The sequence below is a fragment of the Urocampus carinirostris genome, chromosome 5 (genome assembly GCF_059441175.1).
Source record: "Urocampus carinirostris isolate Australia breed hairy pipefish chromosome 5, RoL_Ucar_1.0, whole genome shotgun sequence".
NCBI classification, from domain to species: Eukaryota; Metazoa; Chordata; class Actinopteri; order Syngnathiformes; family Syngnathidae; genus Urocampus; species Urocampus carinirostris.
Window position 1 is genome coordinate 5331346 of NC_142353.1, and position 13006 is coordinate 5344351.

The window sequence follows — 13006 nt, forward strand, 5'->3', positions numbered from 1 at the left end:
CATCATGTCAGTTGGAAATCAGATTTAGTAGAAATTCGCAATGACCGGTGAACTATTTTCAGAACCTCTCCGGGGGCGACCTGTTGGCAGCGAGCTCAGTATTGGAGTAACCCTTACTCAAAAGGCATTAGGTAGGGGATTAATAATTTTGGTAATCTATTCAGTTTGAAAATGAACAACATTTTTTTGGGTGGTTTTATTTACAGAAGAAATTTTCATTTCGTTTTAAGCATTATTTTTCCCTATTTTTATTGATATTAGTTCCAATATATTGCTTAAAAAGAAAATACATTGAATAAGTATACTTTTGTCAGAGTAGATGGTGGCGAGATGGTGAACAGATGGATTATGTAGTGGTTAGGAAAGGGATGTTTAAGTAAATTGTTAGATGTGCATGTTTACAGAGGTGAAATGAGTGGGATGTCGGAAAGGTGAGAGGAGAGAGAGTGGGAAAGGTGAGATGGCACAACATTCATTTGGACAGGTAACTTAAAATTAGTTTTACCTGGTTATATCAGTATCAGAAATTATTTTCCCCCCATTTTATTAACACTCCACTTATTGAAACATGAATATTTTGTTTGTTTGTTTGTTTGTTTGTACATGATTCAAATTGAATCTTTTCTTCCGGCGCCGTCACGAATGGCAGCCACTCCAGCAGCTCCCGTGTTATTTTCGATTGTTCTCGATTGTTCTCAGCTCAGGGATGCTGCTGGAAATGTGAATTTCCCTTCCGGGATGAACAAAGTATCTATCTATCTATCTATCTATCTATCTATCTATCTATCTATCTATCTATCTATCTATCTATCTATCTATCTATCTATCTATCTATCTATCTATCTATCTATCTATCTATCTATCTATCTATCTATCTATCTATCTAATCATTTTTATGTGGAAGGAAAACTGAGAATAGATGGATTATGGAGGGCTAGTTATAAGAAGAGTGTGAGGGAAGAGGTAAAAATGTCAGAGTTGAATAAGGCAGAAAAGGAAAGAGAGTTTACAGAGAGGATGAGGGAAGAGTATAAACAGATTAGTAGAAGAGAAATGGAGAGTGTGGAAATTGAATGGAAGTGGTTTAAAGAGGCAGTGTTGAGGAGTGCAAAAGCAGTGTGTGGAATGAAAAAAGTTGGTCGAGGTATTGGGAAAGGAAGTGAATGGTGGAATGATGAGGTATCAGAGGCTGTGTCAGAAAAGAGACGTGCCTTTGAGGAGTGGCTGCAAGATAAGAGTGGCGATGCGTATGAAAGATATAAAGTGAAGAAAAGGTTGGTAAAAGCAGCAGTGGAAGCAGCGAAAAGGAAAGCAAATAATGAATGGTGTCAAAAGATAGGAGTGAACTTTGAGGAAAGGAAAAAGTGTTCTGGAAAGAAGTGAAAAGAGTAAGAAACAGTGAGTCTGGAAAAGAAGAGAAAGTGAAAGACAAGGATGGTAGATTGCTGGTTAGCGGTCGTGCAGTCAGGATGAGATGGGCAGAGTATTTTGAGGAGTTGCTAAATGAAGAGGATGGGAGAAAAGTGAGAGTCGAGGCGATCAGTGGTATGGAGAGAATGCCCGTGTTGGGTGATTTAAATGTGAAGCCTGTGGAAACATGGGAGGTGCAAGAGGCAGTGAAAGAAATAAAAGGGAGGAAGGCACCTGGGTTGGATGGTTGTACTGCTGAATACCTGAAAAAAGGTGGCACGGCTATGATTGACTGGTTAGTACGCTTGTTGAATGTATGCTTATAAGTGGTGTGGTTCGTGTTGATTAGTGTAGTGCATGTTTGGTGCCATTGTATAAGGGTAAAGGTGATAAGTATGAATGAAGCAATTCGAGAGGTATCAGTTTGTTCTCTGTGCCGGGTAAGCTGTATGGTAGAGTCTTGATTAAGAGAGTGAGAGAAAGAACGAATGAGGTGGTGATTGAGGAGCAGAGTGGTTTCAGGAAAGGAAGAGGATGTGTGGATCAGGTGTTTGCAGTACAACAGGTGTGTGATAAATATTTTGCAGAAGGTAAAGATGTTTATTTGGCTTTCATGGACTTGGAAAAGGCGTATGACAGAGTTGTGGCGAGTGGGTGGAAAGTTGTTGGAAGCATTGAAGAGGTTTTTTTTTATGAACAGCAGAGCATGTGTAAGAGTAGGGAGTGAGACAAGTGAGTGGTTCCCTTTGTTGCCTGGTGTGTGATGTCACCATGGCTGTTTAATGTGTACATGGATGGAGTCGTGAGAGAGGTGAAAGCAAGAGTATTTGGCAGAGGTGTAGATATGATAGACAACAGTGGAACAGTGTGGCAAGTAAGTCAGTTGTTGTTTGCAGATGACAGCGCTTGTGGCTGATTCTGAGGAAACATTGGGAAGGTTGGTAACGGAGTTTGGAAGAGTATGTGATAGGCGTAAGTTATGTGTCAATGTTGGAAAGAGTAAGGTGATGAAGTGTTCACGTGATGGAGTGGGCATGACGTTAGAAATCAGGTTGAATGGAAAGGTACTGGAAGAAGTTGCAAGCTTTAGGTACTTGGGTTGTGATGTGGCTGCAGTTAGTGAAATGGAGTATGAGGTATTGCACAGAGTGAATGAAGGAAGCAAGGTTTTGGGTGCTCTGAGGAGAGTGATGAGCAACAAGAGTATGGTGCACAGACTTGGAGCCTGAACGCAGATTTAAGAAGGAAATTGAATGTTTTTGAGATGAAGTGTTTGAGGAGTATGTTAGGAATTACAAGATTGGAAAGATTGCGAAATTAAATTGTGAGAGACAGCACTGGAGTACTCGTGGAACTGAGCAAGCGTGTTGATAAAAGAGTATTCAGTTGGTTTGGACACATGGAGAGGATGGATGAGGAGCGAATATTGAAGAGGATCTACAGAGCAGAAGTCAATGGAAGGAGACCAAGAGGAAAGCAGCGATTGACGTGGATGGATGGTGTTATGAGTGCACTGCAGGAAAGAGGACTAAATATAATGGAAGCTAGAGCTCTTGTTGGTGATAGGAAGAAGTGGAAAGGTGTTGTGAAAGGATAGTGGGATTGTGGACGCGTTCTTAAGGATGGGCTGGGCACCCGTATGATGCGGCAGGGGTAAACCAGTGAAAGCTGTCGGGCCCTGCTGTTGAACAAAAGAGTGGATTGTGTCACCCTGACCCGAGTGACATGGCCGCTTTCTGGTGTCCCATTTCATCCTGAGGGACGAAAGCATGACTAACTTAGGTGGCGAGGTGCCTAACTTGTTTGGGTGTTTGGGGAATTGGGTTGGCCATGGTCCCAAAAAATTTGTGTGTGTTTTATGGCTCCCCCCACCCCCTTTATCTTATTTGTTATTGTATGTGTTTGTCTTGCTGTCGGTCACCCCTCTTGAGCGATATGACCAAGGTCGATAGATAGATAGATAGATAGATAGATAGATAGATAGATAAGAATATGTACAGAATGATATAACGAAACACATTTACAATATAACATGTTAAACTACATAAATATACACGTTTGACAAAAAAATATGGTGTATGATTTTTTTGTATTTTGCAAGGGAAAATACGACAGTTTGTAAGGGAATGGAGCTGTGGAGGTTGGCAGGTATGCATTGGTCAGGATTTCATGTCTCGTTGCTGGCTGTGCCGTGAGGTATGTGTTGGTCCTTGAGAAAGGCTCATCTAGCCTCTAGATGGCAGCAATGCTGTACAGCTGAGACATGCCGGTTTACCAACATGAGAAGTGATAAAAATCTGTTTTAGGAGAGAAACCGTTTGAAACGGGCTTAGTAATGATTTGATTGGGCTGTGAATGGCAGTAAATGTATTCCTATGTAAATGTCTGTACCTTTTTATTCACATTTCACTTCTTTTTACAATGTCATGTGTTTATATAGTGAATTTGCTACTCTAGTTATAAGCAAGGTATCTTTTATTGTATTTCAAATAGGGTCATTCACTCAATTTGCTATTGTTCACCAGAGTATATAACTGTATCTAAATACTCAACAAAGAAAACAAAAAATACATATACATTTTTTAAACCACACATGATCGACAAAGCATATTTTTAAATAAGACTGCCATTGTGTTATCTGGTCATCATTCCTTTTAAGGTTGAAGAAAGTCGACATAGAACACTATTTTAATCCAGGTGATCGATATGATCCTCTTCAGTCCGATTATTTTTATTTATGTATTTTTATTACCCTTTCCACTTAGTCCTGTTTGGTTTTTTTTGAGTTCTAATTAAATGGTGCAGTCAGGGGAGCGACAACAGAACTTGAACACATAAACCTACTAAACAACAAGTGTTCTGCCATTTTCAAAGAAACATAAATAGATGACTATTTTAACCACGATAAGGTGTACAGTAGCTTTTAAAAGACTTTTTCACTTGGGTGAGAGTTGAGGTGAAGGTGTAGGCATAGAAACGAAAATAGAGAAGGACAGCATTCTCGTTTAGTTCTGCTCAGTGCTGCCTGTGACGAGATATTGAATTATCAGACCAGCAGTTTTGGACCTAATATCCTTTTGTGTTGGGAGCACATTGCTGAGTGAAGATTGTGGCTGGAAATAATCAGTCCTTTTAAAGGTCAGTCGAAGTTAAGGACACAAAGTAGACCGTGGCTGTAGCTGATAAAGTGAAAATGTTTCTGGGTAGAAGATGTCACTGTCTCTCATGATTCCTTTTCTGGTGGTCAGTTGGAATAAATTCAAATCGGCAGAGATAATATAACCAGCAATTTATCTGTCATAATATTAGATGGCGACCATTTGAGATGGTCAGTTCAAAATACACCAAATAAGTTCCACGTCACCTGTGACCCCCAATAAAAATGGTCTACTGGACGGCGGCAAAAACATTTTCTGTGATACATTTAATAAAAAGATGTGAGTGTCCGACTGTTTCCGTCTGAGCACTGTTTCCCTTCATTCGGAAAAATAATTGCATGCAAGGACGGAATTCTTTCGGGGTCAAAATTTTACAACCGAAAAATAGTAAATAAAGGGATTACATAATGTAGTATTTGTACCTTCTGAGCAGTTTCCACTGGGCAATCAGTGCAATACAGTATTTGCCGAGATTTTGAAGGACAGTAATCCTTCGATTTTGGTGGGGGTTCCGCTCCAAAAAGGAACCGTTAAGTAGAAACCTTTATTTATTTATTTATTAATTTATTTATAAAATACTATATTATACATTGAAATCAAATCAGTTTTCGTTTGACATATATAAGTACAGTACTTTATTTAAAAAAAAAAAAATCCTTTTTTTTGTACTAATAACTTCTCTCCTGTCAAAATATTATTTAAAAAATAATCTCGCTACTAAATTGCGCTTCTGATTCAGGACACTGTTTTGTTTTACTTTAGATGACATTTTGTCACCATCATGTTGATGTTATTGGAAGACAAAAATGTAGCATAAAATGTTTTTTCTTCCTTTAGTTATGTCGAGAAATCCAATTTTGTCGGCGATATAAAGTATTTTCCTCTGCCTTTTGTGATTTTGTCCATCCAGAGCGTTTTGTTGACATGATAGCTTTTGGATAAACTCGAAATCGAAAAAAGATTTGTGCGTATGTAATCCTGGGTAATCAAGCTGTTTTACAAATGGTTACAACTTAGAATGAAATGTTATTGACGAACATGTAGCGCTGACAGAAGCGGGTGCAGGGACTGTTTAACTAATCAGAATCCAATGCACAATGACAATCCGAAAATTAGGAAAATAGCAAAAAGTAAACAACGATACAGTAGAGTAACAGGAGGTACAGGAGTAACTGTATCCCGACTCTGAAACCCACAAGAAAATATCAGCACTGGAAATTGAGAGTGGCTTTCTGTTTTCAGAAACAGAAGAAAGCAGTTACGGTACTTGAGAATCATTCATGAGAAATATTCACTCTTTGGAACTTGAAATACAGCAGGTGTTTTTCAACTTTTCAAAATTGATTTACCTTCGACGCAGTTTTATGAGTTAACTATCTAGCTGACTGGAAAAGTAATTACCTTGAATATGAATCGCTAAACAATAACTCACAGCCTGTCTGAGAAAAAAAATTGCCTCTCTTTCTCTCTCTGATAAGAGTACAGTTTTGTAAAGACTCGGAATCAGGAGAGAAGACATTAATGAAAAAAAAAGAAAAACATTTTGAAGTCGCATTTGGAGTTATTAGTCGCATTTTTGGGGAAAATGTATTTGAAAAAAATCCAAAACCCAAAAACAAAGGTATCATCTTAAAAGGCAATTTAAAATAAAATAGAAATCACTGCATACTTGCGTTACACGAACATGCAAATCTAAGACGCCATCATCAGTAACATATTAAGAGTTATTTAGATTACTCTAGTATAAAGAACATGCTTACCAAGCCACCATTTTCACTCAAAATCACTAAATCCAATCAAATCTTTATTCGGGTGTCACTTTTACTGGTGAATAACTCCCGGTAGGTTCCGCCAGGTAGACAAGCACAACACTGGCTTCCTCCTTCCGCTTCTACGCCGCGGTCAAGGTTGAAATGATCAACACAGGTCTAGAGCGCCCTCTTGCGGTTTAGTGTGAAAATAACATGTGAAGTGATACAAAATACAAGTAATAATAAAATTACAACTCAACAATACATAATGTGTTAATAATTTCAGGTCTAAGTCTCACAAGAGAATAAGTCGCAACTCCGGCCAATCTATGAAAAAAACTGTGACTTTTAGTCTGTAAAATACAGTATTTTGGCCCTTGAATTCAGCACCAGTCATTGTGTAGTGATCCGTTCACCTGATTTGTGATCGGCCAGCATTGGTTTATTTACCACTCAGAGATTGTGTGGAGGTGAGGATAAGAGATCCAAGGTTATTTCTTTTATAGAGCTTGTGATTGATTGGCGACCAGTCCAGAATGTAGTCTATTTTTTGCCCAAAGTCAGCTAACTGGAGGAGGCCTGAGTGTCCTATGATCCTGTACAACAAGGGTGTCAAACTAATTTTAGCTCAAGAGCCACATGGTAGAAAACCCATTGTCACAGGGCTGGACTAGTAAATTCATGGAATAAAAAGTGTGCCTTGGCTGAAGGGATGGGGGGTGTCTTTGAAGGCTCACAATGGAATTATGATTCAGGGATGTAAACTTTGATTGAAAATGATTTTTGAGGGTTATTTTTTCTAAGTACATTTTTCTTCACTAGTCAAGTCAAGTCATTTTTATTTGTATAGCCCTAAATCACGAAGAGTCTCAAAGGGCTTCACAGATTATTACGCTATATTACACAGACTATTTTTCAGCCGACGAGAAGAGTAGGTTATTCATATGCTATGGAGTAGAAGTGAGTTTTAAGCTTAGATTTAAACATTTCCACTGAGGTTGCAGATCGGATCTCAGGGGGAAGAGCATTCCACAGCACTGGTGCCCGGATGGAGAACGCTCTCGAACCAGCAGAACACTTCTTTGCTCTTGGGATCACCAGAAGACCGGCATTCTCAGATCGTAGCTTCGGACCGGGACATAGGGGCAAATCAGATCTGAAAAATAAGAGGGAGCAAGTCCATGTTAACTGGGCATTTGTTAAAAAAAGAAAAAGAAAAAATAACTATTGAATTCAACTCGGAAAACCTCATGCAGACTGGAAAGTAAAACAAATTAGAATACAAACAATAATCTAAATTATTCATTTAATGTCTTAAAAGACGTTATCTATTTTATTTGTTTATTTTTTGAAAATGTTTACCTAAATATGGGAACTGATATGTTATATTATACATATTTTATATAAAGGAGGCAAACAATTCTTAAAACTCTTGCAAAGACAAACAGGTTTAAAAAAAATAACTAAAAAAAACAGCTGTCCCTTGGGGTATGTCTCTATCAGTTTTGCACATTGAGGAACTGATATTTCTGCCCTTGCAAAACAGCTTGAGCTCAGTGAGGTTGGATAGAAAGCGTTTGTGAACAGCAGTTTTCATTTCTTTACACAGATTCTCAATTGGATTGAGGTCTGGACTTTGACTTGGCCATTCTAACACCTTGATGTTTTTTGGTGAACTATTCCATTGTAGCGTTTGCTTTATGTGTTGCATCATTGTCTTGTTGGAAGACAAATCTCTGTCCAAGTCTCAGGTCTTTTGCGGTCTCCATCAAGTTTTCTTCGAGAATGGTCCTGTATTTGGCTCGATCCATCTTCCCATCAATTTTAACCATCTTCCCGGTCCCTGCTGAAGAAAAGCAGGCCCAAACCATAAAGCTGCCACCACCATGTTTGACTGTGGGGATGATGTGTTGAGGGTGATAAGCTGTTCTGCTCTTACGCCAAACATAACGTCTTCCATTTTTGCCAAAAAGTTTGATTTTGGTCTCATCTGACCAGAGCACCTACTTCCACATGTTTGGTGTAAACGAAACTTTTTTTGTATATCTTTAAGAAATGGCTGTCTATGTGTATATATGTGTTGGGAGGGTTACCTTAGAAATGTATTCCGATACAGTTACTAGTTACCTGTTGAAAAATGTAATCAGTAACGTAATCCAAGTACCATAATATTACAGTAATGTAACTTGATTACTTTCAATTACTTTTGGATTACTCCAATAACAAATATGCTAATAAAAGACAAAAGAAACTAAATATAAGTAAAATTACAACATTTTGTGTAAGACAAATCAACAGTGTAACCTTGTAAAAGAAATAGAGGAAACCAAGGTCAGGTAGTTGCTTGTAGTCCTACAAAGAAAATGCTCAAATCTTAACCACATAGTATAGTTTATTAAGCAAAAAAACCTTTTTATTTCACATTGAAGCCAAAATACGCTCTGTTGTAGTTCACATTATAAATTAAGAGCACATTAAGAGCCGAATATTGTTTTAAACACACAAAGTGTTCACTTTCTAAATTTTTAACAAAAATTCCAAGCAAGTGAAAGATATTGAACACCATAATGTAAATTCAGGCAGGTGCTTTTGAGTTTGAATTAAAAGTATAGGCTTACAGCACAATATACAAACTAGAAGTAAAGTCTGCTCCTTGTAACAGTGAACACAAAAAATATTACTTTAGTCTTTCATCTAGCACTCACACCATTAAGTAAATACAGCATGTAGTTAGATGAAATGTGAATTTAAGTATGGGCCTAAAGCAGAATTCCAAATGGAAATAGTCTGTTAATAAAACACTAAGTGCTCTTTTTAAGTTTACTATATAGATTAAGGGCACACACAATACACAACTCTAAACAGAAATAAAGTATACTTCTTATGTTGTGAACACCAAATTCTCATACTTAAGTCCTTCGCACCATGTTTAACAAATCAGGTGTGCTTTCTGAATTTTCAAAAATGAAATAAAAGGACAATCAAAACGAATGTAGGGTACTACACTTTAAGAACATAAAGCAGAACATTTGAAGAACTAGTGTGTAGGAGTTAGGAACCATTTGTAAAATCCCGAGACTGGAAATGTGCAGCCCAACTGTAGTCTTATATTCAATCAAAACTGAGCTTTGAGTAAAACTTTCTGTCATAACGAAGGAGGAGGACTTGCTCCATGTGGTCATCAGACATTCTGCTACCAGATGAGGTAAGTACATTTCCACCATAACTGAAAAGGCAGTCAACTGGAGCACTGGAAGGCAGCGTAGTATTGTACTCCACGAAGAGCTGCTTAACCAAAGGATATGCATTCAGGGAGTCCATGGTCTTAAAGGTATCATCAAGGAACCTCCGAACCACTTCCTCTGCTGTGCACTTGTCAGTCCTGTTTTTCTTCCCAAACACAAAAAAAAATCTTCATTTGATCCATCAGTGTCAGAGATGGTATTTGTTGCAGCTGCAGGAGATTTCCCATTTTCCAAAGAGCTTGCCTCCTGAACCATTGTTTTGCACATGTCCTCTTTCTTCTCAACAGGAAGCCAACACATGCGGAATTTTGGCATGGTAGTTGTAGCCATTTTTGCATCATGGCTGCTAGCAAGGCACCAAAGCGATGATCAATTGCATCAATGACTGCAGTAATTATGTGTACTGTGTATATCACTTGTGGCTCCTTCTCAGAGAGCTTAGAGTTGATGCTTTAGATTGTTGGAATGAGGAACCCCAGATAGCACTTTTTCTCCCCCTGTAGAAGATCAATGGATTGAGCAAGTGGCTGTAAAACAGCTACATATTCCCTGAGAAAAGTCATCTCATGAGGGTTCAGCCTGGTCACACCGAGTCTTGAGCAGATGTCTCCCAGCTGATCTTCTGTAAGTTCAGTCAGTTTGGCAATGGCCAAATATTCAGAGCTCCACCTTGTGACACATGGAACTGTAACTCTCATACTGGCAATATCCTGCACGACTTCTGCAGCTGCTGATGATCAATGTGCTTTGTTCCACATAGAAGCACACTTTCCCATTGCACTTCGATACACTTTCCGGGACGGCCCTTTTGATGCTGCTTTATCCACCTCATTGGTGGCAATCAAGTTAAGTGTGTGTGCTGCACAACATTGATGAGGAAGGAGGAAAAAGTTCCTCATCTATCTCCACCTCCAGAGCTGTGTCCATATCCAAGAACCTAATTCCATCATCCAAATCATCTGGTGCTGCCCCCTCACTTGTTTCAAATTCTCGGAAAGCCGTAACAAAGTTACTCCCATTGTCTATAACTGTGGCCCTTACTTTGTGCTGCAACTTATAGTCTGCATGTATTTCACTTATTTTTGCTGCAAGGACATCAAAAGTATGCCGTCCCTTTACTCGTGCACAGGCCAGTGCTGCTGACTTTCTCTCAAGAGTATCCTCAATCCAGTGGCATGTCATACCAAAAAAGCTTCTGTTGTGTGCAGTCCACAAGTCTGCTGTTGTGCACACATATGACACTTTCTTAAGTGTTGCAGTCAAGTTTTCTTTCATGGCAACAAATTCCCTCTCTATATGCTGCACTAGTGTCTTTCTGCACATGACTGTTTTGCCACCGCTGATTCCCTCTATGAGCTTTTTGAATGAAGGCTGCTCAACCAAGGAGAAAGGTTGAACGTCATCAATCACAAAGTCAAATATCAGTTTACTGACAGCAATCTGGGATGTGTTGTGTCCAAGTTCAAGATTTAATTGTTTGATAGGAGGATGCCAGACCTCTTGGCCATCTTCAGATTGACCAGGCTGTCCATTCATCTCAGATTGACTTGTGTCGTCCTTAGTCTGACGCAACTGTCTTGGATGCCTCCTCTGCAACAACACAAATAAAAAATTAAACAATTGTAATATACATTTTATATACGTATATATGCACACTGTATATACATATATATAATGCTTAATCTATTCAGTAACTCATAACACTGACAATAATAATACCTCAAAGATCACAAAGCTTTGTATTGTTAGTCACAATGGTAGTAGGTGAAAAAATTCCCAAGGAAAAGACTACTGACATATCTCAAAGTTATCTACTGGTCATTCCCCTAATGCTCAGTATATTAATTTAGTGATCATGGCAACTGGGCAATTATTTTACTTTTTTGTCAACATATAATATAGAACATTTCTATCTAATCTGCAATTATTTCACATAACATTTTCTCTCATCTTTTTGATGTATGACCATTTTAAAGCATCACTAGACTTAAGACTGAACTGAGGCACAGATAATGACAATGGAAGTTTGTCACACTTATTTATAATAAAAAAAGCATAAATAGTGCTTTAAACTATACAATCAGATCAGATGATGTTGACTTAATCTTTTATTAACCACCTGAATGAACTGATGCATTTGGCTTAGGCATACTTGTGCACTTTACCTTAGGCTTGTAAACCACTACTGGTAAAGCAAAAAGGACGAACATTAACATTATGCCACCGTTAATGCACTATTTCACACTAATAGTCAACTGACTGGAAATTCCCCTTGGATCTGACAGCTCATCACCACTGTGGGTTTCCTATCCTTATTACGTTAGCTACTTAATACAAAAGTCACTATCTATACAGCAAATGATGATCCGGTTGTCTTGATACATAGAATCACGTTTGTTACTTTAGAATCGCTTCATGAACACTGAAATTTGGGTAATTAAGTGTCTTGCTCAAGGACACATCGACATGTGGGAATATGGGATAAATTTTAATTACCACCAAACCAGAAATATTGTTTGACAAAGCACTGAAAATATAGCTGGAGAATATTTTCCAGAGGTAGTAGTTGTAGCAGTATCAGCAGGTACGCTAGCTAACTAAAGTTAACTTGAGCTAATAATAGCAGTCTTTGGAGTCCTTGGACGATGACAAAAGTTTTACAGCTGGAAGGCATACTTTGCACTGCACGGTGTTGTTGTTGCCCTTTTCAGCTCGATGAACAAAATAATGACGCAATTTCCACCCAGTAAAGGCATTCTTTTCATTGGAGGCCATGCCAGCAACTGCAAAATTGTAATCCTGCAAAATAATTCTAATTTTTACTAAATGTACCTTTAATTTAATTACTGTATGTCTTTTTTTCTATAACTGTAGCGGAATACAATTACATTTGTTTTGTATCCAAATTACCTAATGCCGTTCCATGTATTCCGTTACTCCCCAGGCCTGTATATATACTGTGTATATATATATATATCTCATCTCATCTCATTAGCCGTACCGCTTATCCTCAGTAGGATCGCGGGGGGCTGGAGCCCATCCCAGCAATCATCGGGCAGTGGGCAGGGGACACCCTGAAATGGTTGCCAGCCAATCGCAGGGCACACAGGGACAGACAACTCATTCGCTCATTCACACCTAGGGACAATTTGGACCGGCCAATTCACCTGAAATGCATGTCTTTGGAATGTGGGAGGAAACCGGAGTGCCCGGAGGAAACCCACGCAAGCACGGGGAGAACATACAAACTCCGCACAGAAAGTCTGGAGCTGGATTTGAACCCCCTGACAGGTTCCCATGACATGAACTGTGCCGCACAAGCGCTAACCACTGCGCCGCCGTGCTGCCCACATATATATATATATATATATATATATATATATATATATATATATATATATATATATATATATATATATATATATATATATATAGGCTTTTG

General features: G+C 38.5%; 1 protein-coding gene across 1 annotated transcript in view; it reads left to right on the plus strand.

Moving 5' to 3' along the window:
* The first annotated feature begins 85 nt into the window (after nt 1-85).
* The window catches only part of LOC148365053 (transmembrane protein 132C), a 323103-nt gene continuing 310182 nt past the window's right edge, over nt 86-13006 (plus strand). The window contains exon 1 of the mRNA XM_088335454.1: nt 86-131. The gene's annotated coding sequence lies outside the window, so the exon portion shown is untranslated. The remainder of the gene's footprint in view (nt 132-13006) is intronic.